At 45.1% G+C, this 14,649-nt stretch overlaps 1 pseudogene; it reads left to right on the top strand.

The window, feature by feature from the left end:
- Window positions 1-1,322: 1,322 nt before the first annotated feature.
- On the top strand, window positions 1,323-8,472 carry LOC123147155 (disease resistance protein RPM1-like; annotated as a pseudogene).
- The last annotated feature ends 6,177 nt before the right edge of the window (window positions 8,473-14,649 follow it).

Here is a 14,649-nt window from a genome sequence, read left to right on the forward strand (position 1 = left end):
CTGTATCCATGGCATCGGTCTTAATTAAGCGTCATCCAATGTGTTGACATCTTGAGCTACTTAGTTTCAATTGCCAGCGTCGGCCAAGTAAAATTGTTTTATTTGTTTGACCTAATGTTGCTTCCACTAACGAAACAAGATGTGAAATGGGTATTGCCTGTATGTTCTGGCTGTGCCTCAAAGTTAAATAACAAGACATCTGCATGATCGCTACTGGGGTTTGAAACTTGTGATGTTGCTCAGAGACTAATGCTTGCTGGTTGCTGCTCTTCGTTATCAGTATGCCGGCTGCTGTGGATGCCGAGGGGCCCAGAGAGCGAGAGCGGCGGCACCATGAGCCGCTTGATGAAGAACTGCCACCGCCTCCGCCTACCGGCGCGGAGAATGACTTCGGCATTGCCGAAGAGATGCTCGGGGAGGAGGAAGGGCTCGAAGAGGAAGTTTGGATGTGTGCTTTGCCGGTGCGCTGCTTAAATAGCCTCGGCTAGGCCATGCGAAAGGCCGGTCAGCCCGCTTCAATGCGGCACAATGGCCGGAGTTGGTTTCTCGGGAGTGGCGTCCACAGTGAAGCGGCAAGGCCCGAGAGGTCGCGACTGTCAACGCTGCCTCCACCCCCGGTCACGTCGCTCGGCATCAACACCGGCCACTGCATGCTATGGGTTAGCATGGATGCGCGCGGATGTTGGATGGAAAGTGCGGGAGAGGCGGAAGGTTTTTTTGGGTGGGCCAGAGCAGCCAGAAACAAGCATGGCAGTGGTCCGGACGCCCGCAAAGCCCCCGACCACTCAGTTTGTTTCCGGTTTGCGAGAAAAATCATGTCCGGACCGGTCGACAGATCGATACAGGCCCACTTTAAATGGCAAAACATGTCCAGGCCGCTCGTTCCTGAGGTTTGCGTGCGGTTTAATTTGAGCCATGTGGCTGCAGCTGACGACAAACGAGTGCACATCCTTGGACATACGACGGGGTCATTTTTGTGGTATGCGGTTGGAGTTGGCCTTAGGGAACGTCCAAAGGTTACATGGCTGTGCTTCAAAGCAGAACACTGAAGCAGGAGGCTTGAACCCCTTGCTCTGTGACTGTGTCACCATGTGCGAGGCTAGCACAGAGACATGTAGTGTACCATCAAAGTGGTAAAGCAGCTTTAATGCATCGGGTCCAGGAATCGTTGGAAGTGCACGCTACACACAGGCACACGTACAGTGGTTTCAAATAGTGCAGCAGGAAGGCTAGCATTAAGTGGCTATCATTCGAGGAAGAGACGCTGGATGCATAGTGATTTCAAATAATGCAGCATGTCGGCAACTGACTTGACTTGTACGGTCCAGTGGCAGTGGGCAGTGGCTGCCTCTTGAGATGGCTTTAACAAGCAATTGCATTCCCCACTCACTCTAACCCTGCAAGCCATGACACTGTTTTGGTGATTTCAGATCTTGAAGCAAGCGCACAAGATCCAGGTGGAGCTCTCACCAAATCCTTCCGGATCTTCATCGATTAAGGCCAGGTGTGTTGCCCTTCAAAGATTTCCTTTTTCGTTCCTAGTTCTCTTGTCGGTATCCTAGGAAGCTAGGTCGATGCAAAAATAAGCAGTTTTCCTTGTCGTTATAAGCCAGGCATGGTGGTTGTTCTCTGGTTTTGATGGGCCATCTCAGGTTGAAGATCAAATCCATCATCGACAACTAGCTAGCACACTCTCAGTCATACCCAATTGCCCATGGCTCCATGAGGTCTCTTTATTTGGAGATTGTTGTAATGGTTTCAGATTCAGAAGTGCACACGGTGGTCTAAGCTATTACGAGGTAGGTGTGCGCTCCTTCTCTAGTTTTCTTGCTATCTTAGATTGCACTTGACTTGCAGGTTCTTCCCCACTCTCACTAAGCCATGATGCTGTTTTGATGATTTCAGATACTGAAGCTCACAACGAGGAAATCACTACAGGTCCATATCTAGCAGGATCTACATCGATTACAAGCCAGGTTCGCTGTCACAAATTTGGTTTTGTTCCTGGTGAGGATCCATCAGATTATTCGGACGGTTTCAGATTCAGAAACGCACAAGGAGGTCACCAACATCAGTCAGATCTAAGCCATTTCGAGGCAGGTGTGTTCTCCTTCCTAATTTTCTGGCTATGTAGTAAGAATAATATATCTCCCTTGATGCAAACAGAAAAAACTCCTGATGTATCTTTTCAAGTTAGCAAGCCTACTATACTTTGTGACTTAATGTATTGCCATTTCTTCCAGCTTCCTAAGCACAATATAGATTTCTCCTGGAAGGCCGACCTTCTTAATTTGTGACAACACCAGTCTGGCGAGCGTGAAGGTATGTTCAGGTTTTAGTTGCCATCCGTCATTTCCCCTGGATTCACAAATAATCTGGAATTAATATATATGTAGTGTTGTTGATGCATGTTACTGAGACAAACTTAGCACATGACGGGCATCTACCCTTGCACTTAACTTACAATAATGTGAGAACTTTGGTCTCCTAAAGTCAGCATACTTGTGTGAGGATCCCCTAAAGTGAAAGTGGCGACTCCTTTTATTTGAAGTCGTTTTAGTTACAACAAAATTTATTGGTTTCCCCTAATTAAGGACCCCTATGCATCACAGCTTGTTTTCTCATTCATTTTCTTTTCTTTTTTGCAAGTGGTCTCATTCATTTTCTTGATTGGGATAAGTCTGTCCTGCAGCTTAATCAATAGCTACCTATTTGTTTCTTCATGCATTTGGAGATACTATTAGATGGAGGTTTAGAAAAATGTGGAACCAAGTAAACCTCGAACTGTCACATTAACCAACTCTCTGAAATTGGAATATTCATATTGGTTAGCTGAGCCGGCCTTGCAAGTAGATTGGTTCACCCTGTCTTAGTTGGTTAAAATTTCAATATTCTGTGCATTTTAACTTGATATGCCCCTTAGGGAAGCAGTGGATGCATCGTCAGTTATTTGGTCAAGTTCACTCGTTCTTGTCAGCTAATAACATGAAGTTTGCTTCCATTGACTATAGCACAGTGCCAAGTGTTTTAAAATTCTCACAGACGTGCATGTTGCAAGAAAGGTTTTGTTTGATTATGTGGGTTAGAGTTAGATAAGTTAACAGTATGAAATAGGATTACTTTGAAAGGTTCTTCTGAATTCGCTTTTCTCTTGTGGTTGCAGTGTTTTGGCAAGTGCTTGCTACTAGTACAATGCACTTCCAGTTTGATTTAATGAAACAACTATAGCTATTTACTCCATACATCTGGAAATCTTATTAAATAGATATCGAGAAATTTACCTGTCACACTAGCCAGCTATCTGAAAGTAGAATATTCATATCGGGCGAGCTAACATGTATATCAGATATCTCTTTGACTTGCTCGGTTCAAATTTAAACATTTGGGCCATTTTAAGCTGAGCTGCCCTTGTACGAAGAGCATGTATGATCGGTCAAATGGTTCATTGTCACTTGTGGTGGTCAGTTAGTAACATTAAGTTTGCTGCAGTGGACTATTGCAGTCCCAGGTGTTTTAAATTTCTCATTGACCAGCCTGTTCTAAGTACATCTTTGCTTGATTGTGTGGGTTAGAGTTAGCTACGTTAACAACAATTAATAAGAGTTTGGGACGATTTCTTGGAAATGTTCTGTTTATTTAACTTTTTCATCATGGTTGGAGAGTTTTAAAGTGTTTCGGCAAGTGCTTGGTACTAGCAGAATGCACGAATGGTTTCACTAATACAGCACTCACTTCATTTTGCAGTGGCCATTCTATTGATATTTGAGTAAGTATACAACTAGGAAACCACCCATCAGAAGCCAGGTGGTGGTTCCCTGGTTTTGATCTGTAAAAGGAAGGAGGAGGATTCTTCAAGTTGATGATCAAATCCAGCTACGTTTCATCAACAAAAAGCTAGCACACTCTCAGTCGCACCCATGGCTCCATGAGGGTTCAGGATCTCCATGGTTAAGCTTCGATGACAAGTTGACAACCTCAACGGCCAAGTCACGAGGTCTTGTTTTTTGTGAGGATCCATGCATGAGATTATTCCGATTGTTTCAGATTCAGAAATGCAACAGGAGGTAACCAATGTTGATTGTATCTAAGCCATTACGCGGCAGGTGTGTCATCCTTCCTTTATTTTCTAGCTGTCTTAGGCTGTCCTCACAACAATTTCCCTTGGTGCCAACAAAAACCACTCCTGCTATATCTTTTGAAGTTAGCAAAAAAAGTATGCTTTGTGATTAATGGATTGTCGTTTCTTCCAGCACTGTAAGCACAATAAAATTATCTCCTGGAAGGACGAGCTTCTTAATTTGGGACGATGACAAGGTCTGGCGAGCACGAAGGTATGTTCAGGTTTTAGTTGCCGCCCATTCTTTCCCTTGGATTGACAAATAATCTGGAATTAATCTGTAGCATAGTTGTTCATAATGATATATTGATTTCTCCTAATGATTCCTAATGCAATATAGTTTTGTTTACTTATTCTTTTTCCTGATTGCAATAAGTCTTTCTTGCAACTCAATCAACAACTATAGCTATTTATTTGTTTGTCCATAAATCTGGAAATACTATTAGACTGGTAATATTGAGGAAAGTATGGAACTAAGTTACCCATAACTTTCACAGTAGCCAACTCTCTGAAAGTGAAATATTTATTTCGGCAATCTGGCTGGTATGCCGGATTGGTTCCCTCTTTGTCTTGGTTCAAATTTCAACATTTGGGGCATTTTAACCTGAGATGTTCCTATACAGAAGCGTTGAGTTTGGGGCATTTTAACTTGAGATGTTCCTATACGGAAGCGTGGCTAGTTATTTGGTCGAGTGTCACTCGTCAGGTGATAACATCAAATTTGCCGCAGTTGACTATAGCCCCGTACCAAGTGTTGTTAAATTCTCATGGACCTGCCTATCGTAAGAACTGTTTTGTTGGATCATCTGGGTTAGAATTAGATAGGTTAACAACATGAAATAAGAGTTTAGGAGGATTACTTTAAAGGCTTCTGCTTACACTTTTCCATTATGGTTGGAAATTTTTGAAGTATTTTGGCAAGTGCTTACTACTACCAGAATGTACTAGCAGATTAATTAATACATCTCTTACTTCATTTTGCAGTGATCATTCTGATGATACTGAGGAAAGTATACAACTAGGACACCACCAACAAACGGGACATTAGCAAACCTCAGAAAGCAATGGCGGAGATTGTGATTCTTCTAGCCATTAAAAAGATTGGAATTGCCTTGGCAAAAGGAGCGGCAGACCAAGCCAGTGTGCAGTTTGCGAAGTACGGGGCACAACTAGTAGAGCTTAAGGGCAGCATGCGTTGTGTTGCAAGGGAGCTTCGCGTAATGCATGATGTTCTATGTGAAATGGATATTCGAAGCCGCAACAATCAAGTATACGAGGGCTGGATGGAGGAGGTACGGAAAGTAGCACATGTGATGGAGGACACGGTGGATGAGTACTTGTATCTAGTTGGTGAGGAACGTGATATTGATTGTTGTTTTTTCCTGAAGAAAGGATTCAAAAAGCCAAGATCTCTGCTTTCTTTGAACCAGATAGCTGTCAAGGTGAAGGAAGTAGAGAAAGAACTTTCACACTTGTCAGAGACAAAAAACCGCTGGGTTCCCATGACAGACAACAGGGATATTGGCAACTCAAATTACATTGTCAAGAGATCCCAAGATCTAGCAAACATTTCACGCTCCCTTGACGAAGAAGATCTAGTGGGGGTGGATAAAAACAGACAAAAACTGGAGCAATGGTTGGCAGGTGATGATCTGGACTGCTCTGTGATAGCTCTGCTCGGAATGGGAGGTCTTGGTAAAACTGCTTTAGCTGCAAATGTGTACAAGAAGGAGAGGGAGAAATTCCAGTGCCACGCCTGGGTCTCCGTCTCTCAAACTTATTCTAGAGAAGATGTCTTGAGGAATGTAAGCAAGGAACTTTTTAAAGATAATGTCAGTGTTCTATCTAAAACTGCAACTATGGACATCACATGCCTTGAAGAGACGGTGAAGAGTTTTCTTGAGCAACACAAGTATTTGATTATATTGGATGATGTTTGGACTCCAGAAACATTTGATGATTTGTCTAGGACGCTTATCAATAATGATAAGGGCAGTAGACTGATAATCACAACAAGGGAAGGTGATGTTGCCGCACTTGCCTCTCAAGGACATATCTTAAGACTGGAAGCTTTACCAGAAGACAAGGCATGGGATCTTTTTTGTAAGAAAGCCTTTCCCAGAGATGCAAATCATGAATGTCCTACAGAATTGAAGCCATTGTCCGAGGAAATAGCTAGCAAGTGCAAAGGCTTGCCTCTTGCTATAGTGTCAGTTGGCAGCCTCTTGCGTGTGCGTGAGAAAACTGTGGAAGAATGGAGAAGAATAAATGACCAATTGAGCTGGGAGATAATTAATAATTCGAGGTTCGACCACATAAGGAATGTTTTGTATTTGAGCTTCATATACCTTCCAACACACTTGAAAAGTTGTTTCTTGTACTGCAGTCTATTTCCAGAAGACTATCTTTTACATAGGAAACAACTTGTACGGTTATGGACAGCAGAGGGGTTCATCGAGGAGAGGGGTGAAAGCACATTGGAAGAAGTGGCAGAAGGCTATCTAAAGGAATTGATTGACAGAAACATGCTACAACTTATTGTGAGGAACCACTTTGGTAGGATGAAGAAATTCAGAATGCACGATCTCTTACGTGAACTGGCAGTTGATTTGTGCAAGAAGAACTGTTTTGGTGTTACATATGACGATAAATGTGGGGGGTCTCTTGTGATGGATGGACGACGATTGGTACTCCACAAACATCAGCAAATTTCTGGTATACACCAACTTCGTACAGTCATTACACTGGGCAATAGCATTCCATCAACCACTTTACCTTTGCTATGTAAGGAGTCAAAATATTTGACAGTGCTAGAAATAAGTGGTCTACCTATCGAGGAGATTCCAGAAGCTATTGGCGATCTTTTTAATCTCCGCCATTTGGGTTTGCGTGTTCAAAGGTGAAGAAGCTCCCAAAGACTATTGAGAAGCTTTCAAATTTGTTGACACTCGACCTTTATAAATCTGATATACATGAGCTGCCTAGTGGGATTGTGAAACTGAAGAAGCTTAGGCACTTATTTGCTGAGAGAGTAATTGATTCAACTTGGAGAGAGTTTAAATGTCACAGTGGTATGTGGATCCCCAATGGTCTTGGAAATCTAACAAATCTGCAGACATTGCAAGCATTGGAAGCACAAGATGAGTCTCTTAGGCATTTAGGGGAGCTGAGGCAAATGAGAAGCTTGAGGTTATGGAATGTGAAGGGAATTTACTGTGGCCGCATCAACGAGTCTTTACTTCAGATGAGGTATCTGTCCAGCCTAGATGTGAATGCCAGTGATGAGGACGAGGTTCTCTTGTTGAATGTCTGCCTGCCAAACCTGCAAAAGCTTTCTCTGAAAGGACGACTACCAGAAGGGGTGTTGGATGAGTCTCCTCTCTTCCTACCTGGTGCGGGTCAGAACTTGCGTTCATTGGTTCTATGTTGGTCACAGCTGAGAGAAGACCCCCTGCCATCCCTTTCTCGGTTGTCAAACCTGACGTGTCTACAATTCACCAGAGCATACAATGGAGAGTAGCTGACGTTTCTCACGGAGTGGTTTCCCAAGCTAAAGGTTCTCTCTCTAAGAGACCTGCCTAATCTGAGTCAGCTAGTGATACAACAAGGTGCCATGGCGAGCCTGGAGAAACTATTATTAGTCAACCTCACAAGCATGACGGAGGTGCCAGCTGGGATTGAGTTCCTCACGTCCATCAAGTATGTAGGCTTTCGCGAGATCAGCAGAGACTTCATGACATCCCTGCGCCAGTGTTCTGCAATTAAACGGATAGGGGCACGGGTGGGGTATACTCTCCGAGATTGACCTGCTACTCTGGTCAGGAAACATGCATGTACGTAAGCTATCGCCAATCACCTGCCTGCTTCCTTCCCCGTCTCTAATCGTACTAGCTTAACATGTTGATGTGTTATGGTGTTGGTTAGGCAGATCACCTGCCGGAAGGAAGGAAGATGTTTCACCAACGAGTTAAGGTACCGATGTACCGCAATATGCTGCTGCTGTTCTGCTATACCGTCCGGGTTTCCTCTCTGCTGTTTCAGAATGTACTAGTGCACGTCTTCAGCTTTTGCTGCTACTGCTACTGCCTGCGTTTACTATTGCTACTTGTTCGCGTGATCATGTGCTTGCCAGTTGTTATTATAAGATGATACTTAGCGTGAGACTACGAGAGGGTTGTGTTTCCATATTCACACAAATTTACGTACTGCTATTTCTGTGTGCTTATTGTAATTTGTAAGACTAAGACTTGAGTCGTGTTTCCATTTTCAGACTTTTTTTCCTTTGCGCGCATTACCTATGTGCTTCTATTCATGTATGCTAGTATTAAATAGAAGACTTGGTTTGTGATTCGTAATGCCCAGGTATTCATTTCCCTTTTATTCAAGAAAAAATGTGCTTGTGATTCATTACTGCTCAGGTATTCATTCTCACTGTCATAAGGATTTCCTGCCCGTAAATACCTGATGCTGTAATCTGAATGCTACGCTTTGTGTCATGAAAAGAAAGGGATTTGATGATCTCAACCAAGCTTCATGCTTCAAGCTTCAAGCAGCGATCGGACCTTCTTGATGCGGTTATCATAGATATTTAAATTGTTGTTTCAGTTGTCGGCAGGAAGCAATCTGTAAGTGTAGATCTTGATTTCGTGTTATTAGCACCCTTGTAAGGGGTCGCAGATTCTTAACTTGCTGGAGCCAAAGTCAGGGGGGCTGACTTAGCCACCCCTATCCTATCAACCATATCTATCCTAGATCCAAAGGCTGATGCAAAAGACGGAGGGTTTACATTACAAAATTACATTCAAAGGGCAACTCATAATGAGGCGGGATTCTTTGGAGACAGATTTTTAGAGTGGCCAAGTTCGAAGAAATCCTGGCTTGGAAAGATTAATCTTAACCAACCTCAGCAGCATGATGGAGGCCCCACATGGCATTGAGTTCCTCATGCCCCTCCAGTACCTATCCTTCGATGAAATCTCCGGTGACTTCTTAGCTGTGCTGGAGCTATGTCCTGCTATTGAAGGGGATTGGTGGTATTCTCTCCGAGATTGACCTGCCACACTGGTCGCGGAATGGGCACTTACGTAAGGTATAGCCACTCACCTAGGTAGGCTACAACATGCAAGCATGTATCCTCAAATTTCAGCAACACACGGAAGAGAAGATGGATGAGCTTCTTAGTTGGTTTTTATTATATATCATGAAGTTTAGTTAGTTTGTTTGAATGATCTTGCTTACATGCCGTTTCAGTGCGCAAGTGTTCTGTTCACCATCCAACCGAATAATAAAATTAATCTTATTTGTTCAACACATGGTGTACCTTCTGAGGTATTTGCACAGATATCAGTGTGCTGCCTCCGAAAGTCTGATCTGGAGCATTTGCAGGCACTTGATGTACGTGCCACGGGCATTGCTGGAGTTCCAGAAACTGTGATAAAACTAGAGAAACTTGAGCGCTTGTTCTTCTCCCAGAAAGATGTTTGGTTTACCATGTGAAAGCCATACCAGGGTCTCTGGAAAATGAAGGCACTGCGGGAAGTGGGCTGGGTATTGCTGGAAGATGATGCTGTTGAGGTTGCCCAAGAGGTAGGTGAACTAGAACATTTGCAAAGGTTAAGTATCTATGTCAACTGTGACCAGACCAATGGTCCCAAGGTTCTGAAGAGCTTTCCCTGTCCCCGAGCAAGACGCACTCCCTCCTGTCGCTGGACATGGGTACCATGAGTTATAAGCTCAACGCCCACCTCTCCTCGCTGCCGCCAGAGGCGGTCTCCGGGAAAGTCCGGGGCGCCGCCAAGGAAGGTGGCGGCGGGGCCTGCTGCTGCTCTGCTTCCGCGGGGGGCTTCGGATCTGGGGCGGCGGCCCCTCTGGTGAGGCACCACCGGCTTAGCGGCGGGCGGTGGTGCGGGCGTTTGGTTCCGGCATTCCTGGCCGCGCGGGCGGCGGAATCTTGGAGGACGAGGGCGACGGCGCCAGATCTGGCGCCCCTTCCCCCTGTACGGCGTGTTCTCCCCCATCCGGCCTGCCCCGTGTTCCATGGGACGCCGGCGCGGGTGGTGCTAGTGGTGGGGAATCCAGTCCGGGCGAAAGCCATGGTCGACCATGGTCGGCTGCGTCGACGGCGACGCCTGAGGGCGCCGTGTCCCTCGGAGGCGTCTGACAGGTCTGATCCCCCACTCCCCCTTCCCCTAGTTCTCCCGGGCGAAAGCCCCAACTTTGTTGGGCGGCGGCGGCGCCATTGGCGTCGTATCCTTCTTGAAGGCGCCGTTTAGGGAGCTTGGTGGTCGGTGGGCGCTGTTGGGGTGCGGGTGGTGGCGGTGGTGGTACCCTCCTCGTCCTAGCTCTTGCTTTCCATCGCCATTGTATCTTTCCGCTCTGCAAGGCGGTGGCGCTGTCTGGCGCCATGGTGGCCTTGACAGTTGACCTGGCAAGGTCTTTGCGTCGGTACCTGCTCTGGAGATGGTTATGTGGATGACGGCGGCGGTAGCCTCGATGAGTGCGCCGGACCGGTGTGTGACCCATTCCCGGTATGTGGCTGGGATGGGGCATCTAGCTTTAGATGTTAGGTTTTGGCGCAATGTCTGTTTGGTATTAGGCTCGGACATTCGGCACCCCTGCATCAAGGGGATAGGAGTAGCGACAGGTCTTGCCAGGATGGTGGTTCCAGGCTTATACTAATGTAATGCTTTATAAGGTCTCTGAGAATAATTAATAAAATGGCTGCATGTATCGATCAGATGCAAAGGCCGGGGGTAATCCTCCCTTTCTAAAAAAGAAATGAGCTCAACGCATTGAACTTTCTACTTGAGCTCCCCTCGCCGCCACGCCTCCTCCGATTCCTTAGGATCGCTAGTGGCATTGACATTGCCCAGCTGGGTTGAATCGCTCACATATCTTGTTGAGTTTCACATGTCATGGGCACACTTTAGAAAGAATTCCTTATTTAACATTATCTTAAATTTCGTTTTCTTATTTGACACTGAAAAACTTTTTCTTCCCTATCTAACAACGAGTGTAAATTTTATGTCTTTTATGACACTTTTGTCCATTTTGAGTCTAAATAACACCAGAAAAGACTCTTTTACCCTTCATGTAGTATGTGTGCGTGGGACAGTAGGACACATACAACATCAATACAAGGGCAGTAGCACACACGTACCATATACACATGTAGCAACACACACGCACGCGCACACACACAACAATACACACGCACGCGGCACACTCACGGGCAGCAGCACACACGCGCACGCAGGGGCGAAGCCAGCAATCTGGCAAGATTTGGTGCCGGCCATACCTAATATTTGGTGCACATACTTAGTTGTATGATATACTAGCATACTCCTGTATAGTACGTGTTTGATTTTAGCTTAGCCGTGCTTCCGTGCCGGCCTGCTGGTCTGATTGCTGATAGCTAATGGCTAATGGCGGCTAATGGGCCATGCTCCTTAATCAGCATGTGGCTTCAGTGCATTCCACACTTTTCCCCTTTAAAAAGAGTACACGCAGTTTGGTCGTATTTGTTGAACACAAAGTTATATGTATTATTCTAACGAGCTCATGTGCAGTTATATCATATATGATTTTGTCATTCATAAACTCTGCCGCACCTGAAAAATATTCCTGTCTTCGTCACTGCACGCACGCAACAGCACACACGCAGCACGGACGCACACAACACATATGCACGCAACAGCGCGCACACACACATGCACGTACACACACACTAGCAAACACGCACGTACACATGCAGTAACAAACGCGCGCACACACACACATACACTCAGCAGTAGCACGCACGTACGTGTGCACACACGCAACAGCACACACACGCGCATACAAACATACCACTTGAGGGCAAAAGGGTCTTTTCAGGTGTCATTTTGGCTCAAAATGAACGAAAGTGTTATAAAAGGCATAAAATTTAGACTCGTTGTTAGATAGGGAAAAAGTTAGTTGTGGATGTCAAATAGGGCATAAAATTTAGACACGGTGTTAAATAAGGAATTCTCTCCACACTTTATCGACGACCAACTATTTGGGGTTCTGTGTAAGTTGCCCAACCTGAAGAGCATCTGGATGCAGCGGAACTGCTACACCGGTCTAGAGCTGATTGCACGCGCTGCGCACAACTTTCCGGCGCTCAAGAATCTCAGAGGGACCTGTGATCAGGAATTGCCCAAGAGTCTACAGATTTGAGGAAGGATCCATGACAAAGCTGGAGAAACTTTCACTGAATTTCGACAACTGGAGTGAGAAGAGCATTGTGGGCATCAAGCACTTGACGAGCCTTAAGGAGGCGCAGCTCGCAGGTAAGAGAGGGAACCCTGCGCTGGACCGAACTCTGGAGCAGCTAAAGGTGGAGAGTGGGAGGCACCCCAATCATTTCACAGTTGGAATGAAGTACGACTGACTGACCTCGTCGCTCTGCTTGCTTGCTTGCTGTAAGTTTGTTGTTTGTTACCCTTTCTGTTTCTGTTGGTCGCTGGTTCTTGTGTGGTTGGTTCTTGTGTTGTGAAAGCTGGAGTCTCCAGCAATTTAAGCATTGTGGTTTGTAATAAATATAAACCTGGACCAATTGGACTGTGGTCTAGCAAAAACAAAAACAAACGATCCCTGTACCAGCCTGCATTATAACTGCATGTTCTGTTCCTACAAAGAAGGTTAGTCAGCCAGCCAACTTCTCTGCTAGCAAAATCGCTCAATGCAGATATCTGTGCCCTTCCAGTGTTGCTCGTAGCACGCGCGTGAGAATTTGAACTTATATCCATGAATTCGACCTAGCATTGCCATCTTTAGTTGTTGGCTTCGATTTTAGCCAACATGAAATTGTTCTATTCATTTGATTTCGTGTTGCTTCCACTGAAAAAACAAAATGTCAAGTGTGGTACTGGTACTGCCTATATAGTATTCTGGTTGTGCCCAACAGGTAAATGAGGAAAAATGTGCATGATTGCTACTGGGGTTGGGAACTTATTAGAGTGCCCGTCGTTATTCTTACATGGCTAGCTACCTTTTGACAGATTTATGGTCCCTGCATCTTGTTAGTAGTATTACTGAGTGGTATTATTTATCCTTGTTCATCGGCCACACATTTTACAGGTCACTTCTGAATACATGTTTTTTCTGTTGCTCCTTGTCGATAACAGACCTCTGACAAAGGATAGTTCGACACGTGTAGGCCCCTGTAGACCTGTCTTTTGTTTTCTTTTTCTTTTTTTGCGCCTGAAAGTGTTCACCATTTTTCGGTTTCAAGTTTTCGGTTGGTCAGTCAAGTAGTCAACACGCATAGGCTTCTAAGTAGTTCTCTGGCTTAATTACAGCCAACAGTCTGGAAAAAGGTTTCTTATTACTGGTTGCATAAACGAGCCCTGAAGCACTCACACCCTGATGGCTGGTGTTGAGCTGTTGTTGCAGTACATATGGCAGGGTTGGACGCTGTCATTGCCAAAAATAGTGTGGTACCATCTGCCGAGGGATTACGGTCGTTGCTCGCCGCAGGCTGCCGCCGAGCAGCTGGTGTTCGTCTCATTGGCGTCACTCTTGACTGCAGCGGCCCATGTCCAGTAGATTGGCGCCCTCGACATTCTCTGCACCCGAGCGACACCTCTTAATTAATCAATCAATTATTTTTGGGATGCATTCATGACATTCAGAATATTTTTAGAGGAAAATCTTGGAACCCTTTCCTGTTATTCCTCTCAAGTTGCCAGCAAACATATCTGGGCTCAGCATGAGAGCTGGCTGTCCAGTCAAAATTCTGAAGTTAGAATACATTGTGTTTATCTTGTACCAACACTGAATTTCAGTCTCTCTAGATTAACTGAATTTGGCTCAGAGAAGTGTGAGTACATACTTAACTGAGATTTCCGGCATACTTGTTTGTGTTATCGCAAGTGCTTGGCAGCATGATCGAACAGATATGGGGTATTGCCCATCCATTAATAGACGGCAGCGTTTGTGTACAGCGACAAGAATTTGTGCTGGTAATATGTATCATTAGATCTCAACTGCTAATGCTTTCACCAGGAAACAAGTTCAGATATAAACAATGTCATCAATTAGCATCATCTGTGGTGATTAGCCCATTCTTAACAGCAAGCAGGCATATACCGGTGTTGACTGGGCCGACGGCGACCAGCTTAAAGAGGCCATAGATGGCCAGCTTGCTCTCGTTTGCAGTTCTGTCAGGCGTCGCATTGGCCTTCGGTGTGTACTGGTCAAACACGTCATGAAGAACCAGTCAGCAATTAGCATCTTGAGTTGCTCATTTTGTATGTATATATACCTTCACCTGTTAACAGGTCTCCACCAGTTTGTCCATATCAACCATGCCAACCAGCACCAACTATCAAGACTAATTATTGGCAAGGACCCCAAGTTGTCTATCTAACAACAATTTTAGTGGTAACATTTTCTACTAAAGATGCTTCCCGCTGCCTTCCTTGAATTGCTCACCTGTGCATTTCTCCAAAGTTCAGATTAAGAAATCACAAGAGTTGTTAAGAGCAATTATTGGGTTGGTAAGGGAA

Source organism: Triticum aestivum, chromosome 7A, assembly GCF_018294505.1.
Source record: "Triticum aestivum cultivar Chinese Spring chromosome 7A, IWGSC CS RefSeq v2.1, whole genome shotgun sequence".
Classification (NCBI taxonomy): domain Eukaryota; kingdom Viridiplantae; phylum Streptophyta; class Magnoliopsida; order Poales; family Poaceae; genus Triticum; species Triticum aestivum.